Genomic DNA, 21,402 nt, shown 5'->3' with positions numbered 1-21,402 from the left:
GCTACATCGGTTGTCATCACTAAAAAGCCGACCGCCAGCTCTAAAAAACGGTATCGAGGTGATGCCTGCAGCTGCAGGCGTCACCCCAGTATAACCCCCTCAAGCCGAGGCCGCATATGTGCGTACGGTCGGCGCTAAGCGGTTAAAAAAAAAAAATCAGCATAATGGTGCTTTGGGCATAATGATGCTTTATTTCCCCTCTTCTCACAAATATAAATTGGTGTCATATTCGCTTTGACTCACACTGGTGGATCCTTCAGTTGCTTTTGTAGCATCTATTTTATGCTGTAAGATGCATCTTTTTTTATTTTTTTTTTTAACATATGCGTTTTTGTATCCCAGTACATCATATGTCTTTATTATAAGCATTGCTTTGTTCAGCAGTGTGCAGATAAAAGCAGACATCTATATTAATCACACCCTAAGCAGCCCTCCACGCTTCTCCTGGCCCTGACTAGCTGGCTGATGGACAAGGATAAGATTAGCTATTTTTTTTTCCTCTTCCTTTGTTTAGTTTGCTAACGCTGGGGAAATCTTGTGGTGTTTTGAAGGATTCTCCACACTAACATGGCAGATTTTAGTCATTATCGATTTGCATTTGTTCAGTGCTCTAAAGTACGCTGTCTGAAACTGTTCATTCATCTCGGAGCCGTGAGGCAATCTCCCTTATTTGCTCTTTTTTTTTTCCCCTTTGTGTTCCTTTTAGAACGTTGCAGAGAATATCATGGAATAGACGGCGGGCTTAAATCGCCACTTATCGATGATGGCGATGTTAGAGGAAAGTAATATAGACCACTTGGGATAAAATATTGGTGTAGTGAATTGAATACTGCTCCTTGGCTTTATCTTGGTCATCCCTGGAGATGGAATCACCGTGAAGCAAATACACTTGGTGCCTACCTCCAGCCGAGGCTTTATATATTTTTTTTTTAACAAAGGTATAGGCTTTATATTTAGAGTGGAAGTATTGGATCCCCTGACAGTTCTCTATTGCTACAGAAATGTAAAATTGAAGCGCCACTGCTAAAAGGTCCAGGAACAACTTTATTCCAAGAAAAGTCAGGGGGACCATTTAAAGTGTATTCAATGCTTTTTGAGGGTCCAGAAATGTCCCTTAAATGGGGTTTGATTGAAAGCAATGTGAATAGAGACTTAAATCACCACTTATCGATGATGGCGATGTTAGATAAAAGTAATATAGACCACTTGGGATAAAATATTGGTGTAGTGAATTGAATACTGCTCCTTGGCTTGATCTTGGTCATCCCTGGAGATGGTATCACCATGAAGCAAATACACTTGGTGCCTACCTCCAGCCGAGGCTTTATATTTAGAGTGAAAGTATTGGATCCCCTGACAGTTCTCTATTGCTACAGAAATGTAAAATTGAAGCGCCACTGCTAAAAGGTCCAGGAACAACTTTATTCCAAGAAAAGTCAGGGGGACCATCTAAAGTGTATCCAATGCTTTTTGAGGGTCCAGAAATGTCCCTTAAATAGGGTTTAATTGAAAGCAATGTGAATAGAGGCTTAAGTCGCCGCTTATTGATGATGGCAATGTTAGAGGAAAGTAATATAGACCACTTGGGATAAGATATTAGTGTAGTGAATTGAATACTGCTCCTTGGCTTTACCTTGGTCATCCCTGGAGATGGTATCACCATGAAGCAAATACACTTGGTGCCTACCTCCAGCCGAGGCTTTATATTTAGAGTGGAAGTATTTTGATCCCCTGACAGTTCTCTATTGCTACAGAAATGTAAAATTGAAGCGCCACTGCTAACAGGTCCAGGAACAACTTTATTCCAAGAAAAGTCAGGGGGACCATCTAAAGTGTATCCAATGCTTTTTGAGGGTCTAGAAATGTCCCTTCAATGGGGTTTGATTGAAAGCAATGTGAATAGACCAGAAGTGAGCTGAACCTTTAATGGTATTTCTTCCTGTGTGGCTACTCTTTGGATTGTCCCGCTGACTTTTATTGGAATAAAGTTGTATCTGGACAATGGCAATGGTATGGAGCTTCAAGTGGACCTTCAGTAATTTTTCAAATTTCCATCTATTAAATCCTCTGCCCTTGTGGTTTTAACTTTGGATAGTGAAACATATTTTTTTCTGCCAGTAAATACCTTATACAGTCCACATCCTGTTTCTTGTCTAGTCATTGGCCTAGAATTATGACATCATGCTCAGCTCTCTCTCTCACTCTAGTGAAAATTTGCCAAGAAAGGAGGGGAGATGAGTCATTAAGAGGGCCAATGAGAGCTGAAGTGCTACAGGCTTGGTGGTGAGCCTCTGTGTAAATCCAGGAAGTGAAACAGGAAGCAGCTTCAGCTGCCCACATTTAGAATGGTTGTAGCCAGACTCAGTGGAGGGAGATTTCTGCAGCATATTTGGCAGGCATAGATCACAACTGTCCCTGATTTGGAGGGACTGTCCCTGATTTGGAGCAATGTCCCTCTGTCCCTCTTTCCTCCTCATTTGTCTCTCATTTTGGTCTGATCCTCATAGTTGTATGTTAAATGTACTTTTTATCTTTCAAAAAGTGTTTCCCAGTACTAAACCTTTCATCCAATTTCTAAACTGCTGCATTTGCACATTTTAAGAGCCAATATAAATGAATAGTAGTGGTAAAAAAAAAAAGGCCTTGTGGATTGAATTAATTTTTTTTGGTTAATTTCCCTTTAAGGGGGTGTGGCAGAGGTCGTGTCCTATGCCTACATACGTTTGTTAGTAGGTATCCCTCATTCTCATCTCAAAATGTTGGGAGGTATGGGCAATTACAGAATCACAGTATATATAAAATAAAATATGCAAAGTGGTTGGAGGGAAGCTTCAGAATGGCAAAGATGTTTTTATTACAAATTATGTGAGCAGACTGCAGTTCCTCTTTCAGTTTTCATTTTTGTTACATGACAATACAAGCCTGGGAACCAGATTACTATTCTTAGTCAAGCGATGTGTACAAAAGAAGAGTCTCTCCTGGCTCTCTCCCTCCTCATTGGCTCAGAGAGAGCAGCGGAAGCTATTGCCTCCTGCTGCTGTCAATCACAGCCAGTGAGGAGGGAGTGAGGGGTGGAGCCGAGCCATGGTCTGTGTGTCAATGCTAAGCAGAAACACAGATCTCTGCCTTCCCGCAGTACAAGCACATCCCCCACTCAGTTAGTAAGTCCTCCCTAGGAACACATTTAACCCCTTTATCGCCCCTGACGTTAACCCCTTCCCTACCAGTGTCATTAGCCAGTGTCACCCCTTCCCAGCCAGTGTCATTAGCACAGTGACAGTGCATGTTTTTTAGCACTGATCACTGTTTTAGTGTCACTGTTCCACAAAAAGTGTCAAAATTGTCAGTTAGGTGTCCGATTTGTCCGCCGCAATATCGCAGTCCCGCTATAAGTTGCTGATCACCGCCATTACTAGTATAAAAATAAATAAAAATTTCAAAAATATATCCCATAGTTTGTAGACGCAATAACTTTTGCACAAACCAATCAATATACGTTTATTGGGATTTTTTTTTACCAAAAATATGTAGCAGAATACATATTGTCCTAAATTGATAAAGAAATTCAATTTTTGTAAAAAAAATTTTATTGGATATATTTTATAGCAGAGAGTAAACAATATTATTTTCTTTTTCAAATTTGACGTGTTTTTTTGTTTAAAGCGCAAAATATAAAAACCACAGAGGTGATCAAATACCACCAAAAGAAAGCTCTATTTGTGGGAAAAAAAGGACATCAATTTTATTTGTGTACAGCATCGCACGACCGCACAATTGTCAGTTAAAGTAATGCAGTGCCATATCGCAAAAAATGGCCTGGTCATGAAGAAGGGGGGGTAAACCTTCTTGAGTTGAAGTGGTTAAGCCTTTACAATACCATCCAAAAGGAAAACAAATAATTTTTGGTTTTAGATACACTCTAACCCTGCCTTACGGATGGAGTGTACACCAGGACATAGTGGTGGCCCGTCCATTAAGAGCGCACGGGCGCTGCCCCCTCTTTCAACCCCCCCCCCACCATATGTATCATGGAAAGATTCATGCATAGCATGAATCTATCCATGGCCACTGTGGCCACCCCCTATTCAGGCATCCGGACCCTTTTAGGACGCAGGGCGCCTGAATTACAGCGGCGGGGGGTGTTTTTTTGAAGCTCCTGATTAGAGCAATAGGCTCTAATAGGCTTCAAAATAGGGTGGACTCGGAGCGCAGAGCATTGCGCTTGGGGCCCACCCAGGTGTGTTAGAAAAGCAAATTAATATTCGCTTTTCTAACACTGAACCGCCAATCAGGAAGCGCGGGTCTAACACAGTGACTGCATTAGATGGGCACAGTGGCTGCATTTGATGGGCACAGTGGCTGCATTTGATGGGCACAGTGGCTGCATTTGATGGGCACAGTGGCTGCATTTGATAGGCACAGAGGCTGCATTTGATGGGCAGTATTTTTCAGTATTTTTCAGTTTTTTTGGTTTGTTTGTGCCCTCCCCCCAAAAAAAAAAATTGTGAGCACCAGCTCCGACTGCCAGGACATGACATTCCCTATTGCTGCTAGAGATTACTGCATCGTCTAGCGCCTTTGCAGTGTTGGCCCTTGTTATCTTTTTCTATCATAATGTTTATTTTCCTCAGTAAGGAATAGAAAGGCGCTTGGCGGTAATGGCTGTTGTGTGACTGTGTCCCATTTTATAATGCCGCACGGCTGACAATGGTTACAAATAACCCCCTTTATTATGTGGCGGTGCTGACAACGGGCAGGTCACATTTCATATACCTGTCTGTTTCGCAGCACTTTGCCTGGAGATCCAGACTACTTGAGAACAGTCTGTATTATGCAAATGTCATCCCCGAACCGATCTGATACAAAAACATTCTGTGTTTTCCTGTCAATGCAAAAAGGAGAATGTATCTAATGAACTACTGCAGAGCTGGACGAATCCCATCAGCCAATGTGCCCAACAAATTACAGCTGACATACAACTTTTAAAGATCTTGTTTCTATGCATGAAGGTAAAAAAAAAAAATTCTGTGTACTGCAGTCTCCTCTAATACCTGAGCTCCCTCTCGATCCAGCCATGTGCATGAGAGCATTGGCTCTCCGGCGACTCTCCCTTCTCATTGGCTGAGACAGCAGTGGGAGCCATTGGAGGGGGCGGGGCTGAGCCACGGCTCCTTGTCTGAATGGACATGCAGAGCAGTGGCTCGGGAGCGCGCCTGCTTGGGTTCCCCCCTTGCAAGCTGCTTGCTCTGAGGGTACTTTGACAGGAGAGAGGGGCCAGGAGTGCTGGCGAGGGACCCAAGAGGAGGATCAGGGCTGCTCTGTGCAAAACCACTGCACAGAGCATGTAAGTATGGCGTGTTTGATTTATTTTTATTTTTTTAATTTGACTTCAATATCACTTTAAAGTTGAACTCCAGGAAAATATACTGTATATGAATGCAGCTCTGTAATCATGAATGCATTGCTGAATTTAATTTTTAAAATGCAAGCAGTTTAAGGCCCTGCATTTAATCATTTGCAGTCCCTGTACAGTAGGGCTGGAGTGTGATGGGAAGAAGCCATACAAGCAGCCAATTAGTAGATGTGCTGACAAGGAGCATGCTGATAGGAACAGAGAGCAGAGTACAGAGAGACTAGCTCAACACTGTGCCGCTTCTCCTTTCACTGTCCAGTCACTGGCTGGACCCAATCCAGGACAACATGGGTTTTTAGAAGTAGTGAGTGATATTGGCCATCAGACTGAGGACATCATGTGGTAGAAAAGAGGTACTGCAGGGGAGTGCTCTGGATTCTGGATTCAAAGTGAATATTGCAACAAAAGCTGCTCTTTTTCTTTTAATGGGCTGGTAATGTAGATAAGAAGTATTAGGTTTTTGAGAAATCAACAACCTCTAAAGTAAAACATTTGTTACGTAAAAACGAATGAAAAGGCAGTGTGTAGGTCAGTCAGCTCATCTCCATAATTGATCGTTGGGTTCTTGAGTTTCCAGATCATTGAGGGCTGGAGACTCAGCAGAGAGAGATTTATTGTATCTTGTACCAGAATTTAGCTACACACCTTGGCACCAGCAAATTGAGCTCAGGTCTCTGCTGAACTCCAGGTACAATATAACAGACCTGTGCTCATTGAAAAAAAGTCTAAGATTGAGTTGACTCTATTGACACGGAGGAACTTATTGGGACCAATGGGACTAAGGCTGGCCGTAAATTATGCATTTTTTTTTCCCTTCAACCACGAGTTAAAGGAAAAAAATTTGCTTGATTTCACCCACTCTCAGAATACAATAGCACAGCGGGAGAGATTCCCCCATCAACACAGTCAGTGTTGATGGTGGAATCCCTCCGCTGTGCTATTGTATTCTGGAAGTGGGAGGTTTTTCCACTATCAAAAAACAATGATCACTGCTGCTGGCTATAGCCAGGGGCAGTGATCGTACAAGAAAAACCTGACAGGCTGGCCATACTGTAGTGAATCAATAGATTCACTTCCGTACATCAAGCCTGCCCATAAACGGATCAAAATTTGGCCAGTTCCTGATGAACCGGCCACATTTCAAATCACCTATGGCCAGCTTTATAGTTCCTTTTTGGCTGTCTTGATGCAGAGATTCCCCTTCTTACCCTCTCTTTGGACCCTTTTCTGCCTGCGACTTGTGTGGACCCAAAGCTGTGGCCTACCTCCAGAACTTCCCTGTGTTGACCTTAACCCTGGAGCCTCCTTGTACCAAAATGTCCTCCTTTTCCTTTGCCCTTGCTGTGTGCTCCCTGCTAATTAGTGTACATGACACTCCAGCTAGGTCATCCCGAATCTCCACCTCTTCCAGGACCCAAAGATCTATCTCTGGAAGGACTGTGCAAGCTCCTCATCCTGCCTAGATCTCCCTCTGTCAACCCAACCCAGCCAGCTTCTGGGGCTTGTCAGGTGCCTACAGTGTAAGATCCTTGTGTGGTGCCATTTGCTTTGCCATAATGCTGCCTCGGGACCCTATTCCTTGTTGCTTACTTTGCCATATTGTTCCCCCCAATCAGGCTACTTATCCTTGGCTTGCTTGGATTGCTCTACTGGGACTCTAGGCGCATACTTTGCTGTGTCACATTGCTGCCGTATGATCTTGCTCTTTGTCTCTCAACGTGTCCTGGAGTGTTACCACTGGACTTACTCCTTGTTGCTACTCCCCATTTCCATCCGCTGATTCTGTGGAGGCTCCCTGGTTGCCCCACTGTTATCTTGCCCCACGCTTGTGTACTGAAAGACCTCAGTAAACACCCCGCACTCTGGGTCCTGTGTGCCTTCCCTGTCTGCTAGGGTTGCCACCTGTACGGGATTCACCCGGACAATCCGGGTTTGGAATCCTGTGTCCGGGTTTCAGGCGGACTAAAACCCAGACACGTTATTCAGATCGGGCTGTGGCTCCCCAAGTAACCAAGATAGTTACACACAAATCTGTTGCCGCCTGGGAGCTGCGGGCAGTTGTCTGGGTTCAGGTTTGGCATCACTGAGGGGGCAGGGCAAATATGTCAGCAAGAGGAATTTGGCCACACCCACTGTTCGCTGCTGCATGCTATGCACAATGCATTACTACTCTCATTGGGGGCACCCAAAGGTGTCCCAGGCGGCTAAAGTGTTCGGGTTTAGCTTGAAGAAAAGGTGGCAGCCCTACTGTCTGCACTCCTAGTTCATCATGGGGCTATTCATTTGTATCTTGTCATTTTTGACTGGAGTTCTGCTTTAAACCAGAACAAGGGCTTTTTATAATCTTTCACTCAGAGAAAGATTTTGAAATGACGTCACCAGATCATGACACCAGAGGAGTCTGCAGTAGAGTTCCAAATGTATAAATATATATAACTGTCCTAGGGATGAAAAAAAATGTCCTGGAGAGGATTTCTATTGTAATCTCTTGTCAACCACATAACACATATGTGCGGCACGGAGGGTGGGCTTGATGCCCAGGCATTGTGCATCTGATTCCATTGCAGCCAAGGTTTTTGTGCAGACAGCAATTCTCACTTTGCACGGCCAGCACAGTGACCGAGCTTTCACAGACCACTACCAGTCTCCCATTGTCTGGCTATGCTCGGGGTGGTCATGTAATTAGGAAGTCCATTCCGCTTCCCCCGGTGTGGAGGGCCACCGGGAAGGGGCAGGAAGGGGCTGGCTATGCTCTGGGGCGGTCATGTAATCAGGAAGTCCATTCCGCTTCCCCCCGGTGTGGAGGGCCACCGAGAAGGGGCAGGAACGGGTTAATGTTTTTTTTATACAGCAGCAGTGTGCTTGCAATATTCAGTGTATATCGTATTGACATGTATTTGTATTAAGCTTGAAAAGGAACATTTATTGTTTTTTCGATATTGTTTTTCCCACCTTTCAGGCAGAGGGTGGCCGTGTTCCGAAATGGGATTACTCAGCTGGAATCTTGTGCGTGGAGCAAAATATCAGCCCGCTAGAACGGTATAATGATGCTCGATATTTTCTCTTTTAATTATTCCTCGATACTTCGTGTATTTGTGTACATAGTAATGTGAATGTGAACAATGTACAGCACAGCGGTTTCGCTTTGCCGCTCTTTCAATATTTTCAATATTATTTTATTTTATTTATTTCTTAGAGCTGAACTCCAGGCAAATGTAAAAGGCGAAAAGTTAATGCAGCTTTGTGTTCATTATTACATCATTAATGCTCCACCTCATCGATGCGGTAACATACATAGGCAACATGAACATGTAGAGCTCAGTGGCGCTTGGTGCTCCATCGGTCGGGGGGGGGGGCGGCAGACAGACCTGACCACAGACAATCACCCCCCCCCCCCATTGCTCCAGCCCACACCGTGCACCATACCCACACCCCACACCCCCGTCGCTGGCTCACTCACCCTGTGCTGCCCCCGGACTGACATGCGGAGGCAGCGGCTGCTTCCCCCTTCAGTGTCCTCCCTGTCCCCCTCTGTCGGTTGGGCTTCCCCTGCGTCTCCTCGGCATCACAGCAGCCATGGGTCTCCTCCCTCCTCCCCCTTCTTCTTACTAGGCCAATAGGATGGCTTCTCCTTTCGGGCCAATCGGGAAACGGAAACAGGTCTCAGGACCCGCCTCCTGATTGGCCGGGAGGAATTTTCATTCGCTATTGTCACACAAGAGCCCACCCTTTTTTTTAAGCCTATTAGAGCCTCTGGCTACGTGCTCCACAAAAAAAACCCCAAAAAAACCCTCATTGGAATCCATGCGTCCTGTGCCCCGCATGTAGATTGAGGGCAGGATGCATGGATAGGGGGATGGTGCCTCTGCGCCCCTAATGGATGGGCTGCCACTGGTAGAGCTCCACAATGCACAGTAATGCATTGCATCACAAAAAAAAGATCATGTGCGATTTTAAAGCAGAAGTACAGCCAAAGCTCATTTGGCTGTACTTCTCCTGTGGATCGCAATAGTGCAGTTTGTTCTGCACTCCTGTCACCCGATTTCAGCTGACAGCGGGCTGAAGCCCAGTCACAGAGCCGTTCTAGGTTGGGGAAAGATTGTGACCATATGGTCAGGATCCGCCCAGAACCCTGGACTGGCACCTGGCTCAGCCTCTCAGCGAGCAGCTAAGAGCTTGGACCAGACGCTTGGCCCCCTCCACAACTCCAGTGAGCATGGAGGGGGGCAAAGCAAACAGCGGTGACTGACAGTCACCAGCTCTCTGCTCCCAGAGCTCTGAGAACCGAGCAATCAGCGGTGTTTGATCGCTCGGTTCTCAGTCTTGGAGACGGCGGGGGACAGATGCAGTATCGGACCGATGCTGCATCCACCTAGGTAAGTATGATTCTTCCAAAAAAAAAAATCCCATACATCTCTTTTAACCACTTCAGCCCTGGAAGATTTTGCCCCTTCATGTGCAGTGCACTTTTTACAATTCGGCACTGCGTTGCTTTAACTGACAATTGCGCGATCGTGCGACATTGTACCCAAACAAAATTTGTGTCCTTTTTTCCCACAAATAGAGCTTTCTTTTGGTGGTATTTGATCACCTCTGCGGTTTCTATTTTTTGCGCATTAAACAAAAAAAAGCAACAATTTTAAAACGATTTTTTACGTGCTATAAATATGCATTGCTTACTTTGTAAATGCCACTGGTAGGGAAGGCGTTAACACAAGGGGTTGATTAAGGGGTTAAATGTGTGTTCCCTAGATGTGTTCTAACTGTATGGGGATCGGACTGACTGGGGGAGGAGACATATCGTTGTTCCTACTTAATAGGAACAAACGATATGTCTCCTCTCCCCTGACAGAACAGGGCATCGCATTGCGTCCCCAGCCATGCAGCGGGCGTGTGCACACCCTCTGGCGGCTCTTAAAGGTAACCCCGTACCCATACGGGGTTTCGCGCAGTGGTGCCATTGTGCCACAGTAAATGTACGTGAGGCGGTCGGAAACCGGTTAAGATGTATTGGCAGTGGGCTGCATCAACACAATGTGTGTCAACATGTGACTTAATGAGGTTGTAAACCTCAGAGAAAAAAAAAAAAACGAAAAACCCTGCAAGACAAAGGCATAATGAGCTAGTATGCATTGCATACTCACTAGAATCACTGTGTTCTCTCAGCAGGGACAGCTCCCCCTGCCAGGAGGACACGATAGCTCCAAGGGACGGATTCCCCCATTAACACTGACTGTGTTGATGGGGAAATCGAGCAGTTTTCTTTCCTGCAACCCGTGGTTGCAGGAAAGAAAAATTGTATCATCAGTGGCCCATCTTAGATGTTTTGCCTGGAGGTCAACTGTAGGTTGATACAATAAATGCATTTATAACACCACAAAGAGTTCCCATAGCATTCTAAGGTTATCTGAAGAGGCAGCACAGCGGAGACGGCTAGCGTTGAGGCTTGATTGTCTAATTGAAACTTCAGAAACAGTCGTCTAAGGGATGAGTCAGCGCAATGACTCATTTATTGGATTGTAAAAGGTTTCAGGTTGAGTTATGCAGACCAGTTTTGTTTTTGTTTTTTTTTTAAAGGCCAAAGGAAACAGAGGAAAACATGAAAAGGAGCCTAGAGCTCCACCTGCTGGAATAAAAGGAGAGTACAAAATGCTAGTATACAATAAATTTTCACGAAAAAATAAACAATCAAATTAACAATGAAAAAAAAAAAAGAACAATAAAAAAATAAAGAAAATATATACAAAACCACCACGCCCTACCTTTAATGCTATATTATGGAAAAGCTTTAGTAATGCATAGTTACTAGCAGCAGTCCTAAGATGGATGTGTATGATATGTACAATATTTGACATACTGACACCCATTTAAATCCTACCTTAACCCCAAAACTGCTTAGCAGTCCTTCGATGGGATCTGTGAATGAGTAAACTACACATCCGTGGCAGACAGACTTGTAGTTCTCGATGGACTATGAGCACACTGATCAGCGCGCTCATAGTCCATTCACTCCTTCTCTATCTTTCTCATTGAAAGCCTGTACAGAGCAGGAGGGAGAGTGTACAGATGCTTGACATTGCACCTGCCATCCACTGATCACGGGTGCAATACTTTGCAGACTCCTGTAGAAAAAAAAAAATGCAATATATTTTTCCCGCAACACTGGAGTTATTGTGACACCGAAGATAACACTTGGTTTTCACATGATGGGGACTTTTTATGCTTACTGTTAAAGACTTTGTATGCCAAATTGTGTTATTACCATCATTAATCCATTTTATGCTTGCCTAGTTACCAACTATGCTGGGTGACAATACACAGTATTAAGTTTGCCTTTACTATCTGGTTTGGTGCCAATTTTCTTTGATATAGCACTACTATTGGGTACTAAGTATTACTTTTGGGGATTTCCTGTGATATTTTATGCTCATACACTCAACCTGGTGTGTTGGAGGGGCTGAAGTTCTTGAGAGGGTTGCGGTAAAGAACAGAGGACCCGTCCTAATCATCAGCTCCTACGGGGGGTGGCGCTACATATATCGTTTCTAATATTTAAGTATCCTGGTGTCAGTGAGTGCTACTGTTTGTGCACAATTCTCTATTTGTATTATTGTTTATTTATTTTTTGTATCACTTAGTTTTAATTTTGCTTTTTTTATGGTTTGAGCCTAGCCTGCAGACTACAGAGTCCCTCCATCTATGTTATGGAGCAGAGGCAAATGTGAGGTTTCTGTATTCTTGTCCTGTTTTTGTTTTCCTGACACAGTAGGATAAGTGAGTGATGTACAGGAAGTATGCTATTGACAGGATCACCAGGGATTTTACTGCACGGGATAGCTTTAGGTTGGGTTCACACAGGGCTTGTTTTTAAGCAGGAACGCGGGGAACGCAGTTCCGGCACCTCTAGCTCTGAATGTATTTAATGGCAAGGGGTGCTGGGGTTTACTGGAAGGTCTATTGATGCTGGCTGCTGGGGATCTATTGTTGCTGGAGGGGATCTATTTTTACAGGGGAGAGTCTATTATTGCTGGGGAGGTCAGTTGTCACTGGTAGGGGATCTTTTGTTGCTGGGGGGCTCTTATGCTACTGGGAGACAATCGTTTCTGGAAGACATCTACTGTTAAGGGAGAGGTCTATTGTTGCTAGCTGTTCAGAGTCTATTGTTGCTGGGGGTGCTCCATTGTTGCTGGCTACAAGGGATCTATTTTATGTCCTATCATTAACAAATTACATACAAATTACTTAGCACCACAAATTGATACTTGTTTCTGTATCCATTACTGAGAGGTTGGTAGGAGGTGGAACCAAGGAACGTTGCTCAGAGGTGGGTAGAGAGTAGAACCAAGGAATGGTTCTCAGAGGTGGGTAGAGAGTGGAACCGAAGAATGGTGCTCAGAGGTGGGTAGGGAGTGGAACCAAGGAATAGTGCTCGGAGGTGGGTAGGAGGTGGAACCAAGGAATAGTGCTCGAAGGTGGGTAGGGAGTGGAACCAAGGAATAGTGCTCGAAGGTGGGTAGGGAGTGGAACCAAGGAATGGTGCTCAGAGGTGGGTAGGGAGTGGAACCAAGGAATGGTGGTAGGCGGTGGAACCAAGGAATGGCGCTCGGAGGTGGGTAGGGAGTGAAACCAAGGAATGGTGGTAGGCGGTGGAACCAAGGAATGGCGCTCAGAGGTGGGTAGGGAGTGGAACCAAGGAATGGTGCTCAGAGGTGGGTAGGGAGTGGAACCAAGGAATGGTGGTAGGCGGTGGAACCAAGGAATGGCGCTTGGAGGTGGGTAGGGAGTGGAACCAAGGAATAGTGCTCAGAGGGGGGTAGGGAGTGGAACCAAGGAATGGTGGTAGACGGTGGAACCAAGGAATGGTGCTCGGAGGTGGGTAGGGAGTGGAACCAAGGAATGGTGCTTGGAGGTGGGTAGGGAGTGGAACCAAGGAATGGTGCTTGGAGGTGGGTAGGGAGTGGAACCAAGGAATGGTGGTAGGCGGTGGAACCAAGGAATGGTGCTCGGAGGTGGACACAAGAGGTGACTCGGAAGGAGGAAGTTCCTGCACCTATTATCTGAGAAAAAAAGCCCTGGGTTCACAAATGAGCAAGTTGGATGCGGGTTTCGCCACATTAAATTCGCATGACATTCTAATGTGCCCGGTTCGCATTGGGGCCGGGTCACACATGTCCGGGGCCGCCGCGGTCCACATTCCAAAAGGGTCCTGTGCGTGTTTGGGTCCGGTTCAGCTGCAAATTCAGGCAAAAATTCAGACCTGGTTCACACCTGAACTGGTGCACAGGGATGCATCAGACCCCATGCTGGGAACCGCGGCCGGACATATGTGAACCAAGCCCGAGTCTATCCTGAAGACTACAGAGCCCCTTCCTCTATGTCATGGAGAAGAGGCAAAGTGGGGGTTTCTGTAGTCCTGTCCTGCTTTTTGTTGTCCTGACACAGTAGGGTATAGACATGTACACAACAAAAAAATCTGTTTTGTTTCGTTTCTTTACGTTTCCGTTGATTCATAACGATTCGTAATTTCACAAGATGCGAGTTTTCATATTTGGGCTTGTTCGTATTTTCGTAAAAGTTTTATTTTCGTTGATACGAAATGATTCCGAATTCCGTTAGTCTAATTTTCTCTGATTCGAAATTCGTAATTCTGTTAGATAATCATTTTCGTTTATTCTGTACACTACTCGTGATTTAGTAATTGTTACTTCTGTGAGATTGCCTTTTTCGTTGACTCGTACTTTCATAGGAAATAAAGAATAATAATTCTATGTTTGCTTTCCTAATAAGTCCTGTACTTACTCCAGTCCACTCCCTCAGTCACGTGACCTGACTCAGTCTCCTCCTCAACTGAATCTAAAAAGATTCAGGAATGCAGGGTGACTCAGACACAAAAGGGATAAGCTGATTGGCTAAAGGTATTAAGTAAGATACATCACTCACTAATACACTGCCCATTAGAAAGAACGATTCGAGAACACGAAATTACGAACATACATATTAAGATACACTTATGCCGCGTAAACACGATCAGGATTTTGGTCGGAAAAGGATATGATGGCTTTTCCAACGGGATTCCGCTCAAGCTTGCCTTGCATACACACGGTCACAAAAAAGTTCGCTGAACTTTCAACCGTCAAGAACGCGGTGACGTACAACACTACGACGAGCCGAGAAAATGAAGTTCAGTGCTTCCGAGCATGCGTCGAATTGTTTCCGAGCATGCGTAGGAATTTTGCGCGTCAGAATTACTGCAGACGATCGCATTTTCAGATAGGAACTTTTTCCGACCGAAAAATAGAGAACCTGCGCTCAATCTTTTGCTGGCTGGAATTCGGCCAGTAAAAGTCCGATGGAGCATACACACGGTCACATTTTCCAACCAAAAGCTCTCATCGGTCTTTTGCTGGCCGAATTGCCGATCGTATGTGTACACGGCATTCCACTGTCCATTCAAAAGAGTGATTCGAGAACACGAAACAGACGAAATTACGAACAGACGAAGAAGCGGAATTACAAACACTCGAATGAAAATACGAACATACGAAATTATGAACAGACAAAGGATTGAAAATACGAAATGTAAATCATTCATTATAGATGTCATTTTCTTTCTTTTACTGTTTTGGAGTTTCGTATTTTCGTAAGTTTGTCCGTTCGTAAGTTTGTATTTTCACGTGTTCGTTATTTTGCTTATTCGGAATTTTCGTATTTTGGTTCCTTCAGCTATTTGGATGTTCGAATTGATCCGAATGTACGAATACTAACAAATTCGTACGACAATCCATTCGTTACGAACCGAGTCGCACATGTCTAGTAGGGTAAATGACTGTATAGGAAAACAAAATGCATCCACCACATCTAAGGCCTCCTCAGCTACAATATTTTTGTTCTTGGGTTTAGATATCCTTTTAAAATCCTTTTATACAAAACATTTTCACAGAAATCTGGAACAGCAGGAATGTAAAAATGCCAGTCTGGTAGAACAAAATCTTTTAGGGACACGTCACAGTAATCGCTGCACCGAAAAGTGTGCCAGTCTTACCTTCAACACAAAGTCACTTTGCCGTGATAAGAATCATCATGGTGACTTTTTTTTTTTTTCGGACAGGAACCTCTGCAGCATTGTGTGTGGTTAATTAATTCATTTGCATCACAATGGAAATCTTAGAAAAGTGAAACATGTTCAATGACATCTGGGAACTCATTAGAACACTAATTGTGCAATGAATTGCAAGTGTAAAATTAAGAACTACATAGGTATCTCATCTGGGCTTTTAATTGACTTAATGGAAGCTTTGATTCTTTAATAAGGTGCCTTTGGAATAAATTTATTCACATAATGTCTAAAAAAAAAAAAAGAAAAAATACACGGCATTATCAGCATTCACTTCCATTCAAAAGGAATGTATAGCGTTTTTTTTTTATACATATTTTATTTCTGCAATTATTATCATCAGGGCTAGAGATGTTCATTTTTTGTCCATTTTTCTTTTGTAAATGTGAACTATCACTGATCAATATCTTGTAGTCTTTGATCTAGTCAGCAGATGGACTTTTAGGCTACGTTCACACTGAGGCGCTTTGCAGGCGCTATAGCACTAAAAATAGCGCCTGCAAAGCGCCCTGAAAGAGCCGCTCAATTCACTCCAATGTGAAAGCCCCGAGGGCTTTCACGCTGGATCGGTGCGCTTGCAGGACGGTCAAAAAAGTCCTGCAAGCCGCATCTTTGCAGCGCTATAGGAGCGGTGTATTCACCGCTCCTAAAGCGTCCCTTCCCATTGAAAACAACGGGGCAGCGCCACAAAGCCGCCGGCAAAGCGCCGCTGCAGCGGCAATTTGCGGGCAGTTTTTTTTTTTATATCAAACAAAGTTTTATTGAGTAACAGGTGCATACATAATATGATTGCTTTAGCACATGAACATGGTAACAATACATTAATTGTTGTAACTTTAATACATATGATATTGAGTACAAAATACTTGTCACGTGCGTATATTCAGGGTGAATATATTTGGTTTATATAAACTACACATCCAGACCCACATCCCTTAAATCACTCTATGCCCATATAATTACGTTAGACACAGGTAGTAGATTCTTGAAGCCAACGATCCAATATCTTATTGTACTTGGCAGGGCAACCTCTATTAATATATATGCATTTCTTATATGATAAAGTATTATTCACCTCCACCTTCCATTCCACTATTTTAGGAGGATCTTGTCTCATCCAATTTTTGGCTATAACCTTTCTTGCTGCAAAGAGTGTTTCATGTAAAAATGTTTTGGTGTATTTGTCAATTGTGTCCGGAATTATACCCAAGAGGCATTGTTTTGGGTCTAGAGCTAGGGGTGAGCCCATTGTGTCGTGTAGAAATGTCACAATTTGTTCCCACAAACCTTGAATCTTAGGGCATGTCCAGATCAAGTGGAAAAAAGTGCAATTTGCGGGCAGTTTTAACCCTTTTTCAGCCGCTAGCGGGGGTTAAAACCGCCCCGCTAGCGGGCGAATAGTGTCGCTAAAACTACAGTAAATTAATCTTGTGCTTAATCATTATGGTGATGATTAAGCACAAGATGTATGTGTGAAACGCATCTACGTGACCACAGTTTGGTGTCTTTGGTGTTATCTTTGTGAAACAAAATAAAAGGCAATCGGAAGTTCTGGATGTGCAGCCATTTCTTTCTTCTTTCCAAGTTTCCCACGGAGGCAGGCTGGGGCTAGCACTCTGCAAGATACTCCAAATCAGCCTTATCTTTATACACCTGGAGCAGCAGTTCTTTTTCTTGATGTTGGATAAGAAGGCCTAGCTTACAGTTAGCATTCCAATGGGGTTGGGGTGAAGGCCACCCAAGTTCCTGCACACCAAACTGGCCAAACCATGCCTTTAAGGAGCTTGCTGTGTGCACAGGAGGACAGTCATGCTAGAAAACAAAAGGACCTTCCCAAACTCATGCTAAAAGGTTGTAAGTGCAGGGTTGTCTTTGTATGATGTAACATACCCCACCTTATCATCCTATACAAGTGGCTCAAAAACGGTCTGTGTCCTTCTTTGCATCATCTGTTATATATACACAAGGTCCGGAAAATACATCACTAAGGGCACGCTTGGACTTTTATTTCCCAGGCCAATTAGTTCTTACATTCCAGAAACTTTATTTTGTCAGCATGGCTGCCTGAGAGAACATTTTCAGCTGGAAGGAAAAGTGCAGTTCACTCTATAAGTTCCAGCCAGCCAATTACTAGATGTCAAAGTGTGACACTTAAGGTCAGCCATCTTGTATTTCATCTTCAATTTATTTCACGGCTTCAGAATCAGTAGGTTTCTTTTAAGTGCAAGCTAAAATTAGGGCTGCCGGTCCTCAGGGGTAAGTAGCAGGTCAGGTTTTGTAGGTCGCACCGTTCTCGGAGAATATCTGGGTGTTGCAGCTCAGTAGAAGGGTAGGTTAGTTACAGGTTAATTGACGGATTCTAGAAGGCTTCCCTATGGGTTGCTGTAGGACAGAGCATGGGAGACCTGCCCTATATACACTTACAGGAGACGCTTTCCTGCAGCAATGAAATCCAGCGGCGTCAATTATCAGGGGCGTTTTAAGTCATCACAAGGTCTGTCAGGTCTAGATTTGTATCTGGAGAGCTTTTAATAGACATAATAGTGTGTTCAGGATCTGAGCCTCTCCAGCCTGGGTTTTAGGGAAGACGCCGTAGACTAATAAGGCTCTTTGTGTTGTATTATTAGATGGCTGTACACATAATACCTGAAGACGGACATTTCCTTTCTATAGCAGTCCAATATATTATACTATATTGTGGCCAAGCATAAATATCAGCGTGCAAGAGGACTAGTTGACGAATGATGAATGACCAATTGTGTTAATCAAATTACTATTTTTTTAAAATTTAATTTAATCTTCTATCACAGAGATATACTGATTTTATTGCACGCTTGTTACCATTTTTGCATTGTTCTGTATGTAAAAGTGCGAATCACTTAAAAAAATTACATTAAAAATGAAACCTCCGCTAGTTCTCTGTAAACCAAATACTGATAAAAAATAATAAAAAAAGATTAAATAAAAAATAAAAAATTGTTGATACACATGTGCCATATCATAAACCTATATGTAGCGCTGTAGTTGCCACTAGTAACAAACATCCACCATATCACCCTGCTGCCAGACTCCCATATATATCTTGCAGAGACAATGAACAGTCATTTGCTTTGTTTTGTTTATTGGGGGGGTACAACTTGGTTTGGGGGAAAGGGGTATATGGGATGCCCATAGAACAGATCACTTTGCCATCATATTTTATAGAGTTAGCACATAGTTTGAGCCTGAAAAAATGATGTGCATGTTTAACAGCTACGGTCTTTTTCCTGCATCTCCCTGCAGACTATTGATCCTCCTCTGTGTAACTCCTGCAGACTATTGATCCTCCTCTGTGTAACTCCTGCAGACTATTGATCCTCCTCTGTGTAACTCCTGCAGACTATTGATCCTCCTCTGTGTAACTCCTGCAGACTATTGATCCTCCTCTGTGTAACTCCTGCAGACTATTGATCCTCCTCTGTGTAACTCCTGCAGACTATTGATCCTCCTCTGTGTAACTCCTGCAGACTATTGCTTCCAAAACTTCCTCATCAGTTACCGTGTAAAGATAAGGTCTTCACCCATGACCGTGTAAGGGTGAAGTTTCCAGAAATCCTCTCCTCCTGCACAAACCTATACTGAAGCACATTCATTTCCTGTCACATCTTCTTCTGTAAGGCCCCTTTCACACTGGGGCGGGAGCGGCGTCGGTGGTATTTTTAGCGCCGCTTTACCATTGTTTTAGCAGCACTATTTGCCCGCTAGCGGGGTGGTTTTAACCCCTGCTAGCGGCCGAAAAAGGGTTAAAACCGCCCGCGAAGCGGTGCTTTGCCGGCGGTATAGCCGCGCTGCCCCATTGATTTCAATGGGCAGAAGCGGTGAAGGAACGTGGTATACACCGCTCCTTCACCACTCCAAAGATGCCGCTTGCAGGAGTTTTTTCCCCCGTCCTGCCAGCGCACCGCTCCAGTGTGAAAGCCCTCGGGCTTTCACACTGGAGACACAGCAGCGGCTGTTTCAGGGCGCTTTGCACCGGGGCAAAGGGGCCTAAGCAAAAGAACCCACTCTGAATAGTTCCTCATGCAGGCTCTGGTTGCTTGCTGTTACTAGGCCAGAGCCCTGCAGTGCCTCACCCCGGAGGCCTAGTAGTTTAAAAGCATGTTCAGAACGGTGGACTACTGTTCCCAGCTAGCCCAGCATGCAAATCCTGTGCCCTTAGGCCACATCAATTTGACACCATTCCCCACAGTCTCTCCTCTGACCCAGGACTCCTCATCAATGACCATGTAATGATGAGGACTTCACTAATGACCGTGTAAAAGTGAAGTTCCCTCACAGACTTCCTGGCACATCCAGCCCTCCACTGTGGTACACTCACCCACCTTTCTCTGCCCTGAGTCCTTGATGGAGAACTTAACCGCACCATACGTTCCGACAGCTTCACCTGCCCCTCTGCTCCAGGAGTTCCTCATCGATGACCGTGTAAAGATGAGGACTTCACTAATGACCGTGTAAAAGTGAAGTTCCTTCAAGATGGGGGTGCCCTCCTGCTGCTGTCTAGTACTCCATTCTCCACTTCACCCGGCCGACAAACCCCCCCAGTGGCCTGTTACCTCAGCTTATATAGGAGGCCTGCCCCCTGCCAATACCAGTTGGGGATTGGTCAGGACTCCCACATGTGCTGCCTGCCACTCCAGCTCTAGGCCCTGCCCCTCTTCCAGAACATTCTCCCTGGAAGCAGGGAAGGCGCCTCAGAACTGGAGCACAGGTGGTCACACCCACTGCTACACTAACCACTCCCTGCCCCCAGATCAAAACAGACAGGCCTAGCTCAAAACATAGGCCTGCCTAAATTTACCTGTGCTGACAGTCTCCCTAGTAAAAATCCTATACTAGCACCTACCTATTGATAGAGGGTGCTACATATACACCTATACAATTTCTGCCCCTCTCATTTCTTTTTATTACACATACTTTTTTGATTTGTAACTTTGTGTTTTTGGTTTCACGTTGAGCACATTTCATGTATGGTGTGACCCATATTTATTTAGTGTCATAATATCATTTTATACAAGCATGCACTGAAAATTTGTATCCACTCAAAGGGCTCGTTCCCATGTGCTTTTCTCTTTTAAGAGCGATCCACTTCAGAGAGCACTTGGCGGGCGATGAGAAGGCGTTGTATCGCTTCCTCACCACCTGTTTTAACCCCTAAATCCTGCACTAGCGCCCCCCCAACTGCATGCATTGCACGTGGTTGCAGGGGATTTGCAGAGCGGACCCTATTTACTAGAGTAATGGTGCTTATACACTAGGCAAAAAATCGTTCGAACATCCATCATTTGGACAGTTCGTTCATTTATCGTCCAGTTAATGGGCACAAATCGAAAATCGGTTAAGACGTTTTTCAGCCAAAAAAATCAAAGGAGAAGTTTGAAAAGCTTCTGCCGAACAGACGATAAATTTAGAGGGTTAATGTGTTTCTTGGCTGAACAGTTTGCACTAAGTGTATGTGACATAAGGAATAAAAAACATATTCATTTATGTCTATTAAACGATTTATCGATCAAAATTCGTTCATTACCTGATGGTAAAATCGTTTGCTCTCATGACCGTGTGTTCGTTTTTCGGAAACGCGTCCAAACGATTTTTTAACAGCTCTCAGCTGTTGGAAGGGAGACCTGCATAGGGCATTCTTACTATAGTTACACCCCCACAATACCGATTCCCCTCCCTGTCCTGCCCACATCTGATTCCCCCTTCAGGCTGCTGTGCGATTCCCCCTCAGAGCACTGCTGGCTTTCCTCTCCTGCCACAGAGGGGAATGTTCAGGCTGGAGAGCAGGGGAAGGGGCTATTAACTGTGCCATTTACAGACCCCTTCCTTTAGTGAAAGA

General features: G+C 44.4%; 1 protein-coding gene across 5 annotated transcripts in view; it reads left to right on the top strand.

Moving 5' to 3' along the window:
- Positions 1-21,402, top strand: part of B3GAT1 (beta-1,3-glucuronyltransferase 1) — a 103,017-nt gene that overhangs the window by 40,406 nt on the left and 41,209 nt on the right. For 3 of the 5 annotated variants that reach the window (XM_073603500.1, XM_073603498.1, XM_073603501.1), the window contains exon 2: positions 8,373-8,452. The exons of the other annotated variants lie outside the window; for them this stretch is intronic. The gene's annotated coding sequence lies outside the window, so the exon portion shown is untranslated. The remainder of the gene's footprint in view (positions 1-8,372; positions 8,453-21,402) is intronic. 5 annotated transcript variants of the gene reach the window in all.

This window comes from Aquarana catesbeiana, linkage group LG10, assembly GCF_042186555.1.
Source record: "Aquarana catesbeiana isolate 2022-GZ linkage group LG10, ASM4218655v1, whole genome shotgun sequence".
NCBI lineage: Eukaryota > Metazoa > Chordata > Amphibia > Anura > Ranidae > Aquarana > Aquarana catesbeiana.
This window is presented reverse-complemented; position numbering and strand designations above follow the sequence as displayed.